At 32.6% G+C, this 21360-nt stretch overlaps 1 long non-coding RNA gene across 1 annotated transcript; it reads right to left on the bottom strand.

Moving 5' to 3' along the window:
* Nucleotides 1–3405: 3405 nt before the first annotated feature.
* LOC143070503 (uncharacterized) lies at nucleotides 3406–6488 on the bottom strand. Its single transcript, XR_012976554.1, has 3 exons — nucleotides 5884–6488; nucleotides 5176–5278; nucleotides 3406–4223 (listed from the first exon to the last, which is right to left on the bottom strand). It is a non-coding gene; the product is annotated as an uncharacterized LOC143070503 (long non-coding RNA).
* Nucleotides 6489–21360: the final 14872 nt, after the last annotated feature.

Here is a 21360-nt window from a genome sequence, read left to right as displayed (position 1 = left end):
GCAACTATGTTTTTATAAGGCCTTACTGTTGCAATTTAAGCGCCACTGATAGCTATTAGAAGAAATACCGACATAGCTAGATAATACAATTAATTATCTAATTAATAACACAATTTTATAAAAATAAGTATTGTAATTTTCATTTTTATTAAATACATGTTATATCAGTATTACCCTAATCTTGAACTCTATCCTTTTTTTAAATTTTTTTTTTAGTAATTTACCTGTGACGTAACTTTTGTGCGTGGATCTATTCAGCTGACATACAATGCATTGTACGGCTGTGCTGTTTTAATGTGCTGATCTAGGTTGTTTCGCGTATTCGGTTTTATTTTGCAGTTAGTCACCACTTCGGTGTTAACATGCATATCAATTATATGCTCTTTTTTTTTTTTTATAAATTTACTGTTTGCAAAAATATGAACTATTCTTAATACTAAGGATTTTCTTATCCCAGGCTTATAACATTGGCCGTACTTGGCACAACTTTTCGGAATTTTGGGTCATCAATGCTCTTCATCTTTGTTTGGCTTTCTTTACCATTTTGACATAAGCGTCTTTGATGAGTCTCATGTAGACGAAACACAATTATTAATGAAAAAATTCTAGTGTCATCATATAGATAGGCATTTTATTAGACCTATTAACTGAACTTCCTCAAAGTAATCTCATCCTTTACAGTTACATTCTATCATCATGTACAATATGACAATTTCGTGAATTGTTTCAATCAAGACTAGCTGTTAAGTTTTCATTTTGAATTTATTAATTTATCTGGAAGACAACCTATTTATAAATAATATGTCCCTGCATGAATAATAGTATTATTATCAAAAACAATTTGCAATATATTTTTTTGTATGTTTAAGAAAGTTTTGATCCTTAAGGTAATATTCTTATATAATTTTGTATTTAACATGCATATCGTAACATAAATTGTACTTTATTCCTATTTTCAAGGATAAATAATATTTAAGAAGCCGCTTATTGTAATGTACTATTGTATTGTTTATTTATGTGTTTCTCTGTCCTGTTTGTTTTTCTATTTATTTGTATTGTAGTCCTGTCATGTTGTGTTGTCATTTTAGTGTTATATTTATCATTATCATTAAAGCTAAAGGTTTGGCTAGCCACAAAACCAGATTCAACCCACTATTTTTTTTTTAAATGTACTGTACTAAGTTAGTAAAAATGGCTATTGTTATCTTATAGTTTATTTCTGTGTGTGTTACATTTAAGTGTTTCTGTTGTGTCGTTGTTCTTCTTTTATAATTGATGTGTTTCCCTCAGTTTTAGTTTGTAACTCGGATTTGTTTTTTCTCAATCGATTTATGAATTTCGAACAGCGGTATACTATTGTTGCCTTTATGTTAGCGAAACGTGCGTCTGCCGTACCAAATAATAAACCTTGCGCTTTTGATTTATTTATCAACATTTCAAAATTTCAAAAGATTTGATAAAGGCTTACTCAAGTTAACATCCAGAAATGAATTTGGACCACTTCGTACGTACGCTAGAAACAACATATCTTGTCGCCTCTTATATTTTTCTGGAAGTGCCCCTCTACTTCCCGACTTGTTTCTTTATTATTATGAGGCTGACTTCACGCATGAACTTCTTAGGAAGAAAGATAAGAAGTTAGCAATATCCCTTAACTCTACTTTCCGCTAAATAGATGATGTTCTTTCACTAAATAATTCCAAATTTGATGACTATGTGGAACTCATCTATCCCATCGAGCTAGAGATAAAGGATACTACAGATACAGTTAAGTCGGCCTCATATCTTGACTTACATCTAGAAATTAACAATGAGGGTAGGTTGAAAACAAAACTTTACGACAAAAGAGATGATTTCAGCTTTCCAATTGTGAACTTTCCATTTCTAAGTAGCAACATTCCAGCAGCACCTGCATACGGGGTATATATCTCCCAATTGATACGATATTCCCGTGCTTGCATTTGTTATCATGATTTTCTTGATAGAGGGTTGCTGCTCACAAGGAAGCTATTAAACCAAGAGTTCCAAATGGTGAAGTTGAAATCATCCCTTCGTATTTTTTACGGACGCCATCACGAGTTGTTTGACCGTTATGGAATAACCGTTTCCCAAATTATATCGGATATGTTCCTTACGTCGTAACTACAATCCCCTTCCCTTTCATGAATGTGACCTACCGAATTAGACTATTTACTGGATTTGTTATCACATAAGCAACACGACGGGTGCCACATGTGGAGCAGGATCTACTTACCCTTTCGGAGCACATGAGATCACCCCTAGTTTTTTGTGGGGTTCGTGTTGTTTATTCTTTAGTTTTCTATGTTGTGTCATGTGTGCTGTTGTTTGTTTGTCTTTTTCATTTTTAGCCATGGCGTTGTCAGTTTGTTTTAGATTTATAAGTTTGACTGTCCCTTTGGTATCTTTCGTCCCTCTTTTATAGTCATGCAATATTTCATAGCTTGCATTTCCTTGTATAATTTCAAAGACTAAAAATTATCGCTTATAGAGAATCTATACAAGGGTTTCTAATGATAAGGCAGCAACCATTTGATTTTCTGGGGGGCTATGGTTTTTTTTCTGGACAAATTTTTTTTTTCGCCTGCGGTGAAAAACAATCTATTTTTTTTCGCGACAAGTCGAAAGCAATTTTTTTCTTTCAATTTTAGCATTACATATAGTGGCAGCTGAGGATGAAACAAATAATTTTTTTTTCTCAGAATCAAAAACAAATTATTTTTTTCTCCAAAAACTGGAAACAAACTTTTTTTTCCAAAAAAAACCATAGCCCCCCCCCCCCCCCCCCCAGAAAATCAAATGGTTGCTGCCTAATGTTGAAGTTAAGATAGTTTACAGACGACATTATGATTGCATGACTCATCATTTGGTCGACCGTTATGGAATATCTGTTTCAGGAAAAATCCTTTTTTGTCGTTTAGATAATGTTTTGTTGGTTGCAGATCACCAGACTTATGTACATTTTCATTTTTTCTATCATAGGCCGATTTATGAGCTTTGAATACTGTAACACTTTATTAGGGTTACAGACTTAATCGGTCTTAATTCATATGTCTCTTTTTATTTTCGCTGTGTTGTTATTCATTTTACGTTTACTCAACATTAATTTGTATATTCAGTTACATGGTGTGAATATTGTAATGATGAGTTTCCAATTTGGTAATTGTGGTATATATTTAATTTAAAGTTCATAAAAAATAGACATATAACATTATAGAATTCACACGACGAGGTGTATCACAATAACTTCAAGGACAACAACGTCATCCATCATCTTATATCATAACTTTATTTTTGTTTGTTTGAACAAACAATTGTTCAATAAAAAAGTGTGGTCTACATCATGTTTGAAATCTTAGCACATCTTGTTGACACATTACCCCATCACCTTATATTAATATATATTACATTAAACTATACAAGAAAGCTCGACCGTTTTCTCGGTTACAAACTAGTAAATGTTTGGTAGATTTGTCATAATACACTGCTGATGGCAGATTAATCCCTTGCTTATCATCCAACAGTTTTCGTGTATTTGCACCGTCAAATGAAATAGCTACTATTTGATTAGTATCGGTCTCTGTCAGAAACACATTGCCGTATTCATCAGCAGAAATTGCTTGGCTAATATGCAACAGAGGTGACGTCAACCGCCAGACCAATATTCCAGACATATAACAACACAAGGAATTTGATTTTATATCTGCGCAGTATAAACGTTCACCACCGGAAGTGATTACAAATGATTGTTTAACGGGCAATTCTAATGAGGTAACAGTTTTAATCGTCAAATCAATTTCTTGTATTCCATGTCCGTTCACAAGAACAAGTAGTTTTCCATTAACAAGGGTGAGTCCGGAACAAAATCCCTTCAATTCCATTCGGCTCTCTACTTTCGTGTCTTCTATGTTTATTATTTCAATATACTTTGCAATTCCATAGGATACAGCAATTTTTGCAGAATCTATGGGTTCAATATCAAACGGTCTCTGAGAAACTATCATATCACATACATGTTTGCCGTCGGTTCCTACAACAACAAGTCGTTGGTTGTTTTCGTCAGCAAATATCAGTTGTTTATTTGGAAGTATTGCGCAACTCCGGATGTAACAACACTTCTGACCAGCTTTTACATCAAAACGTTTTACTGACCACAGTTTCATGTCATCAATTGAACGGTTATTTGGTATATATGACATTTTATTCTAAAAAAAAGAGAAAACTATGTAATATAAAGTTATATATTAAATAAATCATACAAAACGAAATAAAATATCTCTCTCCGAAAACACATACAAACGCACTAGATAATTTAGTTTTACTTTGGAAACATTTCAAACGATAAAAACAGCAACTAATGATTAGAAGTAAAATAACAAAAATACTGAACTCCGAGGAAAATTCAAAATAGAAAGTTCCCAATCAAATGGCAAAATTAAAAGCACAGACACATCAAATGAATGGATAACAACTGTCATATTCCTGTCCTGGTACAGCCATTGTTCTGAATGAACTTGGCTTTATAGCTAGCTAAGCCTCTCACTTGTATGTCAGGCGCATCAAATTCCATTATTTTCACAACGATTAGTGAACAAAACAAACAGACATACTAGGTAAAAATGTCAACATTGTGTTAAAATCCAAATCACTAAAAAAAAAAAACAAACAAATATCTAACAAAGAAGCACAATATGACATATAGACTAAGCTCATCGTCTAAATGTAAAGATAAGAAAACACAAATTTACCATAATACAATAACACAATGACGGGGTGTATGAGTACAGAGCCATGACATATATGTAACAAAGAACCATACACGAATCACATAACAAAAACGAAAGACAAGCAGCAAATAAGTTACAATAGCACAAACATAAGACAAGAATACGAGAATATCATAAACAATTTCAGTTTTGTTTGTTTTGTATACTTTTTGTCTTTATATCGGGTTTTTATGGCCGTGGTATTGTCAATATAAAAATAAGGAGATGTGATATGAATGACAATGAGATAACCATCCATCAAAGACCAAATGAAGCGGATGTAAACAATTATAGACAACCGTAAGACATAAACATAAATATTGTTTGTAAATTATTTTTTTATATAAGAAACAAGAATAAAGATTAATAGAAATATGTTTAAATGACTTACATCTAGATTTCATTCGTCGAGATATATGGCAACAATATACTTTGTGTTAAAATTGTTTAACAATACACAAGGATCTTTGATATGGCGTGTTGCACCTGAAAGACTTTTAAAAAAAGTGAAATATACCATACTATTCGTTTCATTTACATATTTCTTAACGCAGGTTTCGATAAACTTCATAAATCTTATTCATAAACGTTAACATTCTCTGTCGTTTGAAATTTATAAATAAATTTAAAATTGATTAAATGGTTAGTAATTCTTTTACATTTCTTTAATCAATAACTGCACAAGTCTTTTAAAATAGATTACGGTTCACTTCAGATTTCTAACATGTCAGTTTTATGACAGATTAGTATGACGAGATACTTGTAATATTTTGTTACGTTTATTTATAAAATTATCTATTAAATCTTCTTTACAATAATAATGACTATACGCATGTTTTAATGTAAAGAAAGAGAATAAAAATTATGTTTTATATACATATCAATAAAATAACTTTAGAACCATCATGATTGCTAAAGTTAAAATATCGACACATAATGCAACACAAAAATCAAAAATAGCACTGTTATATCATAAAAGGGAATAAAAAAAAAACAAAAGACATTGAAACTGTTAATTATACTATAGATCTGTTAATTTTACTTTAGAGCCAAAATGACTGCACGAAAAATGTTTTTGTTGACTCATACTATTACTTACAGCAGTTGAAAATATATGTACCAAGTCATCATCGGGGAGGAAATATAACTGTAGCAGTTATCATTCTTTATACAAGAAATTTAACACTAGTCTTGAGAATTCCGCTCCAAGTCGTACATTAAATAATGCACAGATTAATTCAGGACAAAACAAATAATAATTTTGGACGACCCCTTTTTATTGTCCTTCGGAATTCCTTCAGACACTTGTAAAAGAAGCCATGTCGTTTCAGATTCAGATATATTGATAATATTTTGCATTAACAGTCCAAACTCTCCTGATTTGATTCCATAAATATACCCCCCCCCCCCCCAGAACTACAAATCATAGAAACAACAGACACGACTTCCTCCGCCTCATTTTTAAACGTCTTCCTCGAATTCGACATACACGGTCATCTCATTACAAAAATTTATGACAATCGAGACGATTTCAATTTGAAAATTACCATTTCCCCCCACCTGCGTAGCTATATAACAACTTCACCTTCATATGGGGTATACATTTCCAAACTTATTCGATATTCAAGAGCTTACAGCTTCTATTCAGACTTTGTAAAACGTCACCAGAATTTGAGCAGAAAGTTGATAAACTAGGGTATGTCAAAGAACGTCTCGTTCTTTTTCTAAATAAAAAAGTACTAAGACCTATTTAATAAATATTCCGTATCAACGTCACAAATATTACCTTTTTCTGGTTTTTAGTTACATATTTGTTTGTTTTGTAGTGATTAAGATTATTGCACAATGTTAACCGCACCCCTGTTTTTAATATTTTTACCTATTATGTCTGTCTGTTGGTATTGTTTAAGAAATAATTCATGGAAGCCATAGATTTGTTGGAAATTTACACATGGCCTGGGCCGTGATATTCGAATTTTATCCTGAGCGTTAGCGAGGGATAAAATTAACGAATATCACGGCCCAGGCCATGTGTAAATTTACAACAAATCTATGGCTTCCATGAATTATTTCGATTCTAATAGGACAAATACGATCATTAAAAAACTGAAGCGATGATGGGTATACACCGTGTGTGTGGCTGTTCTATTTTACCCACTGTTCGATAAATGTAAAACAAATTTAATAAACCTGCATGAATGATTTCTTAACTAACCGCTAGAAAAAAAAATGTGATTCCTTTTGTTACTTCTCAGTAAACCCAACATTTGCAATTTTAAATTTACATTTTTTATCGTAAGCTACCGTCAAATTCACTGTTGACATGTTGTAACCAAGGAGCCGCCATGTTGACTTGCTGAAATCAGTAAATGTGCGAATAATGCAATAGAACAGAAAACAAGCAACACCTACCTCAATAATTTATTTTAATGCAATTGTATCCGAGTTTAGAAGGTAAACGCAATAGAAAAACCTACAGCTTTGACGTTTTCATACGTATGACGTCATGTTTTGAAATGACGTTAATGCGCCAAAATCATTACTGGAATTTCGCGGAATTTTAATTTATTTTGTTTTTGTCCATTTTTCCGTTCTCTAATGTGTAAATTCTTTTTGTTATGCGTCAGAATCAGAATAAATGTTCTGTAGGGTTTTATTCAATTGTAATTGTTAATACAACGAAATCCACAACCGTTTACACATAGGTAACGATACATGTGGATTTACGTGGGAGGCATATTTAAACAGCCATTTGTGTACATCTTGGAGTCTGCGCTAAGTATAGATATATCGAGAATTTTATCACGGTGTTGTTTACAAAGCGAAAGAAGCACGTCATATTAGAATCAAACATCATTGTCAATATTAAGAAATGTTATGCAACTATCATACACGTGAGAGGTTTATCTCCCTTTAAAAACAGTTTTAATCCACCATTTTCTACATAAGAAAATGCCTGTAACAAGTCAGGAATATTACAGTTGTTATCAATTTGTTTGATGTGTTTGAGCTTTTAATTTTGCCATTTGATTGGGAACTTTCCGTTTTTGGTTTTCCTCGTTGTTTAGTATTTTTGTTATTTCAATTTTCACATACATGTCTTTTAAGTTTACCAAATAAAATTGATTAATTCTACAATTATAATAAAATAACAAAATCGCTTGAGAATTTTATTATTATCAGATACGATTGAAATGTCTTCAAAATGAAATGGACAGTATAATTACACAATAGCACCAATATAAAGTATACACGCTTTTTTTTTGTTCGTTCGTTTGGTAGGTTTGAGAGTGGGGTACGTGAACCTAGCGGATGAACAAAATTTGAACAAAAGAAAAAAAGTTGCATGCTACTAGTATGAAGGAATTAGAACTTTCCAGGCACAAAAGTACATCTTTTAATCGAATTTAAGTAATAAATTTGAACAAAGGTTGATTTATTATCATTTTTTATAAATTTTACACGTAATGGGTGAAAATCCCCATTTGATTAATTAGATTGTTACACGGATTGCCATAGAAATATTGCAAAATGAGCATTAAGATCTTATAATTATTTTCTTCTTTGCCATATATGTGCTTCGGTGATGCATTTTAAAAGCATCAACATGACAAAATGTATTAACAATTCTGTACATTGGTTTATTCAATCCTATATGTATTGTGTCATCAAAGTGACTGATTCGACTGCGGATTGATATACTAAGTAGAAGTTTATAAAAATTTAAACAGTCATTAGTCTTCGGGGTTTCTTTTCTGTGTATACAATATTAGTAATTACAGATTATTTTGGAACTTGGTTGGACATATTTTAATATCGATGATTTAGATAGGTGGCATATCGTGTAGACATATGTTTTATTGAAGATTGAAGGAACGCTGACTTCGACTTCTAGTTTTAGCTTTTAGTATTATTGTTTCTCTGTCTCATTGACGTGTGGCAACATCAGTTTTCTTCGTAATTAATTCATTTGACACAAAAAAGTAAATATTGTTATTATGTAGTCATAGTATCAAATAGAAATTAAGTACGGTGACCTATTGCTGTTGATATCCTCACCTGTTTGGTCTGTGGTGATAGTTGTCTCATTGGCAGTCATTTAACATAGCCTTATTTTCATATAAATCCATTATTTATTACTCTAAATGCAGCGCACATATGAAAACAAGTAGCCACATTGAGTTATATTAGCGACATTGCAATGTAGCTATTTTTTAAAACTGACGCAGATGTCATTAACACTGAAAACAATAACAATTAAAACAGAGGGATACTGCATTGCCGATAACAAGTTTGGAACAAACAAAGAATTAGTTTAGATACGAGATAATGGCAACTAGCACATAGCTTGCACGTATGGAAAGCCAGTGACCCCCCCCCCCCCCCAGATTATTATTATTTTTCCTTTAAAAATACATGGATACAAATTAATCTTCGGCTTTGACAATCCCGCCGATTATTATAAATTCTAAAATCGTCGGCTTTTCAAAATCTTCGGCTTTTTCAAAATCTACGTATGTATGTATGTATGTATGTATGTATGTATACATATATATATATAACAAGTCAAAAAGGGTACAACATATATATATAACAAGTCAAAAAGGGTACAACATCACCATTAAATAACTATAAAATGAACAAATATTAGATATTTCGGATAACTGATATCCTTCTTCAATAATAGCACGATGTCAAATGAATCATGTAAAAATATTCAAACTGAGAAACTTTTTCTAAATCTCGAAATTTATACAATTTAAGTGAACACCACAGACACTGATACAATTTTAAAATTTCCAAACACGGCGCAAAGATTACAAAGATATGCCAAATGAAAATAGTTATTTTCGATGTGAATTGCCACAATTTTAAATTTCCAAAGGTTGTGACAGTTTAGATGTTATAACTACATTGAGGGCAGTCCTCAAACAAAAAAATCAAAAATGTCCTAAGGGAGCTACCATTTGATTTTTATGGGGGGGGCTAGGATGAAAAATTTTGTCCTGCATTTTTTTTTGCTGTAATCTCTGTCCTGCCTTTTTATTTTTCACTCTGTTCGGTCCTGCCTTTTTTTTTTTTTTAGTTTATCCTGACTTTTTCTTACCTAAATTGTCGTCCTGACTTTTTTTTTTTGTAAGTATCTCATCCTGCCTTTTTTTTTACTCAAAACTACTGTCCTGCCTATTTTTTTCAAATTTCATCCTAACCCCCCATAAAAATCAAATGGTAGCTCCCTAACCGATCCAAGTTTGAATAATATTTCAAATTTGACAACGGTAGGGCAATTGCTACAGAAACTACATATTTAAGCCTCCCAAACGAATAGCAGTCTAATAATGATTAGAAAAATAAGTTTGATCTAATGAGGTAAAATAATTGAACGTGGCTACGTACTTATACATCCATCCCGAATGAATGAAGCCCTGTAATTTAAACTGGTATTTTAAAAAGAATTTCGAACTGTAAAGCCGGAGTTACTGGAAATAAGTGAAGACAGGAAAATGAGGGACTCATTCTATGTTTTTTCATTTATGCCCTCTGGGGAGACTGTCCGTAACTTTCTTATCCAAAATCTTTCCCGAGCGACTCTGTCGACCTTCGACCAACCCTCGTTGTGGTCTATGATTGTGATGGCAAGGTTTTTGAGATCAGCTTGTGTGTGCTCAGGTGATCTCAAATGACGACTTACGGGTACTATCGCCCTGTAAGATTGATCGTTGACTATTTATTCAGCCATTTTATATATTAGTGTGTGCATAACTAAGCGTCTGTATCATATGCCACCCTGACGAAATAGGGGGTGACATATTAATTTACTCCTGTCCGTCCGGCTGTTTGTCAGTAAGACGCATTGTGTGTCCGGCTCTCTTCTATAGTTTAAAAGGACAACCTGAATATTTCGTAGGATGTTAATACACATAAGAAGATGTAGTATGAGTGCCAATGAGATAACTCTCCATCCAAGTCACAAACATTTTCTTTATACTGCAGCTATACAAAGAGATCTTGGTTTGTAAAGCTATCTCCTCCTATAGTTAAATCACCATAAATATTGTTAAATTTATTATTTCCTATAGTGAGGCGGGGGTATCGTTTGTGTCATCTACACAGCTTAACAATTTCAAGATATTTGCCCTTTTTATGGTACTTCATTCATGATAAAGGCAGAGTTTTTACAAGTATAAGTTAATTAAAAAGGGTCTTTGATTGTAATTAGTTAACTTTATTAGTTTTGCTCTTTGTTGAAGGTTGTATAGTGACCTACAGTTGCATACATCCCAGGCTGCTTACGGGACGTGATATGGTATCCAGTTGTCCTTCTGTCCATCCATCAGTCATCAAAATGTTGGACAATAACTCAAAAACGCATGAATCTTTGATGTATTGTTTATCTTGAACTTCATTTTGTTCAAAATATGGTATGTTCTTAATCTTAAAACTTTTTTCCAGTGGACAGTTTTCAGCATTTGAGTAAATTGTATAAATTAAATACTCGAGACCTAATTATTTCATTTACTACCAATAGGAAGAAACCGTTGTAGGTAGACAGTGCATGAGAAGGAGATTTTACAAAATTTAATGATATTTTTTTTAATTTAATTAATTATACAGATTTTTGTAAAAGTAAATAAACAGATAGTTTACAGTTATGAATCTATGATCGTCTCAGACATTGAGTTCCTAGAATCACAAACATTGATAATTAAACATCACCAATTAAATAAAGGCAACAGTAGTATACCGCTGTTCCAAACTCATAAATCCATGGCCAAAAAACAAAATCGGGGTAACAAACTAAAACTGAGGGAAACGCATTAAATATAAGAGGGTAAAACACACACACACACACATACACACAGACAGACAGGCACACACACACACAGACTAAGCATCAGACAAAATTCTAATGAGAATAACAAATATAACACCAAAACCAAATACATGAATTAGAAATAGATAAGTACCGTGACACACACACACACACGGGGACTAATCATCAGACAAAATCCTAATGAGAATAACAAATATAACACCAAAACCAAATACATGAATTAGGGATAGATAAGTACCGTGACACGTCTTATAGTAATGTGAAAACAAACGACACAATTACAGTGACAAACGACAAGACAGCATTCTATCATTATATTTGTTTTCATTTGCTAAGATTGGATTCAACAACTTTTTTTTTATTATTCCAAAATCAGACACTATATGTCTTTGTATGTTGTGATATTACACTATTGTTCCAATAAGGAAGAAAGTTTGGTACCATTAAACGTTTAATCCCACTAAATTGTTTGCACCTGTACTAAGTTTTTTCTCGTTTCTCGTTTTTTTTATATATAAATTAGACCGTTGTTTTTCCCGTTTGAATGGTTTTACACTATTTTTTTTGGAGGGTGGGGTGGGAGGGGTGTGCCAATTATAGCTTGTTGTTTGGTGTTAGCAAAGGCTCCGTGTAGAAGACCGTACATTGACCTATAATGGTCTATATTTTTTTATAAATTGTGACTTGGATGGAGAGTTGTCTCATTGGCACTCATACCGCATCTTCTTATGTGTATGAACATCCTACATAATATTAAAGTTGTACCTTTAAAACTAAAGGAGATAGCCGGACACACAATGCGTCTTACTGACAAACAGCCGGACTGACAGGAGTAAATTAATATGCCATCCCCTATTTCGTCAGGGTGGCGTATGATACAGACGTTTACGCACACATTCTTAAAATTCAAGAGTCTATCTAAACTAGAGGCTCTCAAGAGCCTGTGTCGCTCACCTTGTTCTATGTGCATATTATCAATGGACACAGATAAATTCATGACAAAATGGTGTTTTTGTGATGGTGATGTGTTTGTAGATCTTTCTTTACTGAACATTCGTGTTGCTACAATTATCTCTATCTATAATGAACTTGGCCCAGTAATCACAGTGGAAAATATTGCCTAAAAATTTACAAAAATTTACAAAAATTAACAAAAATTTATGAAAATTGTTAAGAATTGACTATAAAGGGCAATAACTCCTTAAGAGGTCAATTCACAATTTTGGTCATTTTGACTTATTTGTAGATCTTATTTTGCTGAACCTTATTGCTGTTTACAGTTTATCTCTATCTATAATAATATTCAAGATAATAACCAAAATCTGCAAAATTTCGTTAAAATTACTCATTCGGGGGCAGCAACCCTACAACAGGTTGTCTGATTTGTCTGAAAATTTCAGGGCAGATAGATCTTGACCTGATAAACAATTTTAACCAAGTCAGATTTGCTCTAAATGCTTTGGTTTCAGAGTTATAAGCCAAAATCTACATTTCCCCTCTATATTCTATATTAAGCCATGGCAGCCATCTTGGTTGGTTGGACGGGTCACGCCACACATTTTAAATATAGATACCCCAATAATGATTGTGGCCAAGTTTGGTTAAATTTGGCCCAGGAGTTTCAGAGGAGAAGATTTTTGTAAAAGATTACAAAAATTTACGAAAAATTGGTCAAAATTGACTATAAAGGGCAATAACTCCTTAAGGGGTCAACTGATAATTTTGGTCATGTTGACTTATTTGTAGATCTTACTTTGCTGAACATTATCGCTGTTTACAGTTTATCTCTTTCTATAATAATATTCAAGATAATAACCAAAATCTGCAAAATTTCATTCAAATTACTTATTTCGGGGCAGCAACTCAATAACCGGTTGTCCTATTCATTTAAAAGTTTCAAGGTTGATAGATTTTCACTTCATGAACAATTTTACCCCTGTCAGATTTGCTCTAAATGCTTTGGTTTCAGAGTTATAAGCCAAAATCTACATTTCACCCCTATGTTCTATTTTTAGCCATGGTGGCCATCTTGGTTGGTTGGCCGGGTCACGCCACACATTTTTTAAACTAGATACCCCAAAGATGATTGTGGCCAAGTTTGGATTAATTTGGCCAAGTAGTTTCAGAGGAGAAGAGTTTTGTAATAGATTACTAAGATTTACGAAAAATGGTTAAAAATTGACTATAAAGGGCAATAACTCCTAAAGGGGTCAACTGACCATTTCGGTCATGTTGACTTATTTGTAAATCTTACTTTGCTGAACATCATTGCTGTTTACAGTTTATCTCTATCTATAATAATATATTAAAGATAATAACCAAAAACAGCAAAATTTCCTTAAAATTACCAATTCAGGGGCAGCAACCCAACAGCGGGTTGTCCGATTCATCTGAAAATTTCAGGGCAGATAGATCTTGACCTGATAAACAATTTTACCCCGTCAGATTTGCTCTAAATGCTTTGGTTTTTGAGTTATAAGCCAAAAACTGTATTTTACCCCTATGTTCTATTTTTAGCCATGGCGGCCATCTTGGTTGGTTGGCGGGGTCACGCCACACATTTTTTAAACTAATTACCCCAATGATGATTGTGGCCAAGTTTGGTTTAATTTGGCCCAGTAGTTTCAGAGGAGAAGATTTTTGTAAAAGTTAACGACGACGGACGACGGACGACGACGGACGCCAAGTGATGGGAAAAGCTCACTTGGCCCTTTGGGCCAGGTGAGCTGAAAATGAGGGTACTGTTTCTAAAAATGAGGGTACTTTTTATATGGCCTTCTAAATACCGTTTCGATCCCTAACATCACTGAAGAGACATTTATTGTCGAAATCCGGATCTGGTGTACTAAAAAAATTATTGACACCGTATGTTTGTGGCATAACATCGTGGCCACAAGTTATTTTTTTTTCTGTTTAGTATTAAATTTATATTAAGATCCGTTTTGTTACATCTTGTGATCAATTTTATTTGGCAATCGCTAATGGCAGTCAGCAGGGTTAAAGAACATCAGTTGTTCGACCTGTTAGTCAAATGCGCACGTATAAAAATTGCGGTTTTTATCCAACGTAATCATAGGTTTGAACGTAGTTTTCAATTTAGACTCGTTTATAGTTTTTCGTTTGGGCTTGTATCATATTTTCCCTCCGGTTTATATGATCCGTTCATCCTACATTGACTCTTAAAATTCAAGAGTCTATCTAAAAAATGAGGGTACTTTTTATATGGCCTTCCAAATACCGTTTCGATCCCTAACATCACTGAAGAGACATGTATTGTCGAAATCCGGATCTGGTGTACTAAAAAAAATATTGACACAGTATGTTTGTGGCATAACATCGTGGCCACAAGTTAATTTTTTTCTGTTTAGTATTAAATTTATATTAAGATCCGTTTTGTTACATCTAGTGATCAATTTTATTTGGCAATCGCCAATGGCAGTCAGCAGGGTTAAAGAACATCAGTTGTTCGACCTGTTAGTCAAATGCGTTTTGTTTAAATATACTTTTTTCACTTTTTTTGGTCTTTTGGAAAATGTTGTTTGTGCTGTTTTTAGAGCCTTCTACAACGAAATTTGTTTTCCATGCACACGTATAAAAATTGCGGTTTTTATCCAACGTAATCAAAGGTTTGAACGTAGTTTTCAATTTAGACTCGTATATATACATACATACATACTATATAGTCTGCATCTGCTTGCGTGCTTAAGGTTTGTAGTTGTCCTTTCTTGATTAATAGCCGAAGATTTTATAATATAATAAAAAGATTTTGAAAAGCCGTAGATTTTGAAAAGATGAAGATTTTGAAAAGCCGTAGATTTTGAAAAGATGAAGATTTTGAAAAGCCGTAGATTTTGAACAGCCGCGGATTTAAAAAGCCGTAGATTTTGAACAGCCGCGGATTTAAAAAGCCGTAGATTTTGAGAAGCCGTAGATTTTGAAAAGCCGAAGATTTTGAAAAGCCGTAGACACTGAAAAGCCGTAGATTTTGAAAAGCCGAAGATCTTAGAATTTATTATAATCGGCGGGATTATAAAAGCGAAGATTTATTTGTATCCATGTATCTTTTAAAGGAAAAATAATAATAATCGGGGGGGTTCACTGTGGCTTTCCATAATTTTGCTATGGTTAAGTTTTGTTTTCATTTTTTTCATTTTTACTAACTGCTTTGTCCATAGGCATGTTTGTGGTTCTTTGTTGACATATATGTTGTTTCCCTATTTTTAACATTTTTACCGATTATATCTGTTTGTTTTGTTCACAAATCGTTTTCAATATAATGAATAATGAAGTTTTATGCGACTGTCATACAAGTGAAATGTTTAGCTATAAAACCACCTTCAATCCACCATTTTTCTACATAAGAAAATGCCTGTACCAAGCCAGAAATATGACAGTTGTTATCCATTTGTATCGGTGTTTTTGAGTGTTTGATTTTGTCATTTGATTAAGGACTTTCCGTTTTGAATCTTTCTCGAAGTTTGGTATTTTTGTCATTTTACTTGTGAAGGAGATAGTTCTTTAATATTGTATTTTAAGCTCTGACAATTTGTGCAGTCGGAGCTTAAATTATAGTATTGATATCTCTATTCTAATGAAACTGTCAGAAAACAACGTCAAATCATACATTTAAAATTTCGCATACTTCAGCTGCGTTTGTGCGTACGTTTTTATAACATGAAAATTTGTGATATTATCCAAACGAACGATGTTGCATTATAATTTATTTTATCAATCCGAATATGTTTTAAAGTTTACTTTCCTGAAAAAACCAAACCTAAGATGAAACATCCATCACACTATTTTTTTAGTAGATTGGTGATGATATATTTTTTCTTAAAGACACATTATTGATAGAATTAATCCAAATACACGGATAACAAAAATTGAGAATACACTACGACAGAGAAAGCGATTTATCTTAAAAGTGATTGAATATTCGTTGTTATTAATGTACAAATATCCCTTCAACATAACACATCTGTTCTTACCACCTTAGATGGCGCCCACGTTTCCCAGTTGAATTGATAATCTTAAGTATATTCTATTTATGAAGATTTCACAAATTGAGATGAAATCTTAACTCCTAATTTAATTAGTCTTCTATTAAGATTGTTTACCTATATTGCTTCAAATGTCAGGGGCCAAAAAGGAATGACGGACAATACGAATGGATTGATCGTCACAGCGTTAACATCGCAATGACTAAACTAACCAGGGCCCCGTTCAATATCGTAGCTGCTTCTTAGTGATACGTAGATTTTGACTACTGAACGTGTAGCTATAGACTACTACTACATAGATATTGATAGCAGCTACGTAGTCGCCACGTAGCTGCTACGATATTGAACTCAACCCAGAACTACGAGTCTCGATTCAATATGTCACTTAGAGTCCATTTATCATATGTTTATGATATAAACATTTGCTATTACTCAACTGCATTTTAAAATGAAATGCAAACCAGAAGGTACTTGCATAGTCTTATAATGTTTACATACTAACAGCGCCGACTGTTAAAGTATGTCATATCAAAGACGAAACCATATTTGATATAAAACATTAAGGAAGGTACAGCAAACTGGGTGAAGGAACGTTATGCTTAGAGCTGCTTTCGCCGGGAAAGAAGGGTATTTTATGAGGGGACATGCATTTAAGGACTAGCTACTATAATGTTGTCATGTAGAGGTGTAACGAGTAGTAAGACCTAACCGACAGAGTGGTCGATTTTTCTTTTGTAAGAGGAAATAATGGAACGATTAGTTTGTAAAAATTGTTAAATGTTATTTATTATAAATTAATCGCTAGGCTACGATATTTCCTACTTGCATCATCAAGTAAACATGACACTCTCTAAGTTATTGAATTATAAATAACGAACGACAATAAATTGTCCATCAATCGCTATCGTATAACATTTAACTGTAAAACATGTTTGAATTTATTTTTACGATAACTGACGAAGCCAGATAACTCTAAATTTAATATAAACTAATTAAGATAAGACAGTATTCGGTTTATCTTACATAAGGTATGAATGTTATTTCTCTTTGAGGAAATTTTACCATTCTAATATGACGTCTTAAGTTACGTACGGGTCCATATCCATGGTTAAATCCGTTTACATTGCATGACAGGTGATCAGCTTCGTCACAATTGGTCGGTTGAATTCCAATTACCATCAGTTATGAATAATTTCGGAAAAACAAACAGGCTATATGTAATATAAAAGAGGGACGAAATATACCAGAGGGATAGTCAAACTCATAGATTGAAAATAAACTGACAACGCCATGGCTGGGGGTGATCTCAGGTGCTCCGGATGGTTGTTGAAAGTTGTTGAGCTCTTTTTCTTAAATCGACATACAGTATTTGATGGATAATGACGGTGGTACCATTGAGTGCCAGTTCAATTTCACATATTAAGAACATCAGTAGTATGAATCGAAAGGGAAAGTTGTAAACTACGAAAAGCCTATAAGAGCATCTAAGCCGCCTGTTATGGAAAATCGAAAATCATGTCATTTATTCATTGTTTTCGCCTTTAACGTGAACATGTGTAGTGTGTTCATTTACAGGATCAAATATTTTTTTTTTATTTTAAGCGCGTCGACCTGTTTTTTTTTTTTTACTGGAATTATCCCATTAGCACTTGGCTTGAATTTATAATGATTTTACCATCGTCATCGTTTGGGTAAAATTTTACATACACAGTCAATCCGTGGTAAAATGAATGTAGATGCAAGCCTAATAAGCGCTTTTTTTTATGATTTTCTGCGGTCTAAAAAAAACACCAATTTTGTTATAAACATACCAAACGACTGAAATTTTATTTGGTTTGGACAATTTATCAGATTTGTAAACTATATAGCTTTTAATAGTTTTGGTTTGAACAATGCATCAGTTGTGTATGTAGTTTTCATATAGTTATGATAATACATCTGATATGAAATATTCCATGTTATAATCTGATGTTAGCTTTTGATTACGTCTTGTATGAAATATATGAAATGATATAAATATTTTAAAACATAACGTAATAAAGGAGACAATAAAACTACAGCACCGTGTCCAAACGTTTTGGGAGTAGACTATATAAGTTTGATTAACTTGTGTCTCATCCCTTTTGCACATTTAAGCAAATAAAATATGTTTAAACTAAACTAACGTCGAAAGACTGATAAGACCAACAATAATCTACAACACATTACAAGGTTAATTAGGATAGGCAATAAGAACTCCACAAAAAAGGCCTGATGATGTAAAGTTAATTAGGATAGGCAATAAGAACTCCACAAAAAAGGCCTGATGATGTAAAGTTTTACCTTAGATTAAATTTACGATACATGTCGTGTTACATATTGTATGTAAAGTCGTATTGTGTTTAAAAAAAATGGAAAAGATAATGAAAATGTTACAATTTTTGCTGTTTTAGTGACACAAATGTTATGGTCAATAGAGTCATAATTGAGACTAAATTTTTGGAATTATTTAGTGAAGAGACACCAAATGCTGGCCTTTAAAACTTGTTAATAACATCTATTATAAATGCCTTTGTATTCATAAGCTTCGTGGATTATGTATTCATAGAATATAAATATTGACCGATAATTGACATTTTCATGCTCAACAAAGTCTATCGGGGAAACACTCGATTAGAAAAGCCAAGTCTGCCCGGATATTGAAATTCTGATTTCATCAAGCTAGAGTTTTGCGGAAACGGAAATTTGAAATCAGTTTCCGCAATAATCTACTGTATAACATTCCAAGTTACAAAAAGACAACATTTTAAGACGATGTTTTCTGAGCAGTTGATAAGCATTAATTGTATAATCAAGAATTTTAGATCTAAATTAAAACAAATGAAAAATCATGTTAAATCATCCTTTTCAGAGAAGAAATATTTTGTAATTTCATGATATAACGAATTATCTTTGAAATTAATTGGTGATTCAGTTATTTAAAAGTTGAATGCTTTATGTTCTAGCCACAAACCATATACAATTATAAAAGTTAGAATATTTTATCATTGACTCCATGACTTATGCTTCTTGTATCTTTAACAAACTTCAAGTAAATGAAAACAATTAAATTGAAATACATTGATACATTGCTTTCGTCGCCTTTATCTTGAGCGCGGGGGTAATTCATGTAACATCGCGCGGGTTAAAAAAAAAGAATATGGAAATAACTTTTAATCATTCTCCTGAAAGCGAGCGGAATTAAGGAGTAAAATAAAAAAGGTCTGCTCAGAAAAATAAGTCTCAATTTCGGTAACGTATCATTCTTGCAATCTTTTTACCGTTAACCTAATATTATACAATAGAGATATACGGTATGATCACCAATGATATAATTGCATTATCTAGCGATGTCTCTGTAACATACATTTATGAAGGGATATGCGAATTTGATCTTCCTATTTATATTTATTAGCTTTTACTAATTGGAAATTGTAATTATCTTAAGTGACTTATTGACAATTTTGCTGTTACCAAAAAAAAAATCAGGATATTTCAGGGTTATTAGTCTGACAATAGAGAGCTTCATCGACCGTAATTACAACAGTTACGAAATTCTATGAGATGTTTAAATGTCGACCTCTAACCTCTCTATGACAGTCACACGTGTGTATATATCATAAGCAGAACTTGTTGACGTTTTTGATATCTTACATGAAAAATTCATTATGTTCAATAAAAACCTTGTGTGAATATCAACGTTTTTTTTTGTTGGCCATAAAAGTAATATATTCTCAAATGAAAGTGAAAAGTCTTTATTACGGTCGACTAACAAGTTATTGATAGTCAAATAAAGCAATATTAACGAGAACTGAATGCTTAGTTAATTCGTGATTGGAAGAAATTAATACGGCGAAATATAAACAAACCTTGTTGAAATAGAATCAAGCCAGTAATTGAGGCAATGAAAAGGATATTTTAGTCGATAAAAGATGAAGTCTCAGTTTGAGGAAAAGCTATGAAAAATTGAAGATTTTGGATATGGGTTTCCTTATCTCATGGTTTATTTTTTGAAACATTGTTCAAACACTTATTCTTTATATTATTCCCAATATAAACCAAAGTTTGTGACACGCTGTTAGAAAATCTACATTTTAACGATGTAAGTGTGTTGACTCCATTATTATGTATAAAGGTTGACACATATTTAAGGGTAGCATCTGTCCTTTTTTCATTGTCATCTATAGCATCCTATAAAAACCACTCTGAGTGGAAAATTACATTATGGGGGTTGCATTTTGAATTTGTATTTATAAAATATAAGGAATGTTTTGTCAGTGATTATGTAAAAATATATAAATTTCAATTTTGACGGGTTAGCCGTTCTGTGTTGTTGTTCCTACATACAGAGAAGACAGCGAGGTTTATCACTGTTGAGATCATATAGAAATATATCTACTCTATCTCCACGTCCTGTACAATTGACTGAACTTGTCCATTTTATCCCATCATGTTTATCGACACAACTGACATCTATCACGTTTATTTTATCGGTTTAAACAGCTGAGTTTTTTTTTTTTATTTTTATCAAAGATGTAGTTTTTTCTTGGGATATGTGGGAATCTTTATTTTGCATTAATTTTTATTGCAAAGAACTACGAAGGAAAAAAGACCAATTCTAGTACGTACCGTAATACACTTAATCATCATTTAACATCGCCATTTGTAATTTTAGCATTTCGAAGTTTTCTAATGGATTTCAGTATTTAATTTCAAACTTATG

The sequence above is a fragment of the Mytilus galloprovincialis genome, chromosome 4, assembly GCF_965363235.1.
Source record: "Mytilus galloprovincialis chromosome 4, xbMytGall1.hap1.1, whole genome shotgun sequence".
NCBI lineage: Eukaryota > Metazoa > Mollusca > Bivalvia > Mytilida > Mytilidae > Mytilus > Mytilus galloprovincialis.
The sequence above is the reverse complement of the archived record's forward strand: the minus strand, read 5'-3'. Positions and strand labels throughout refer to the sequence as shown.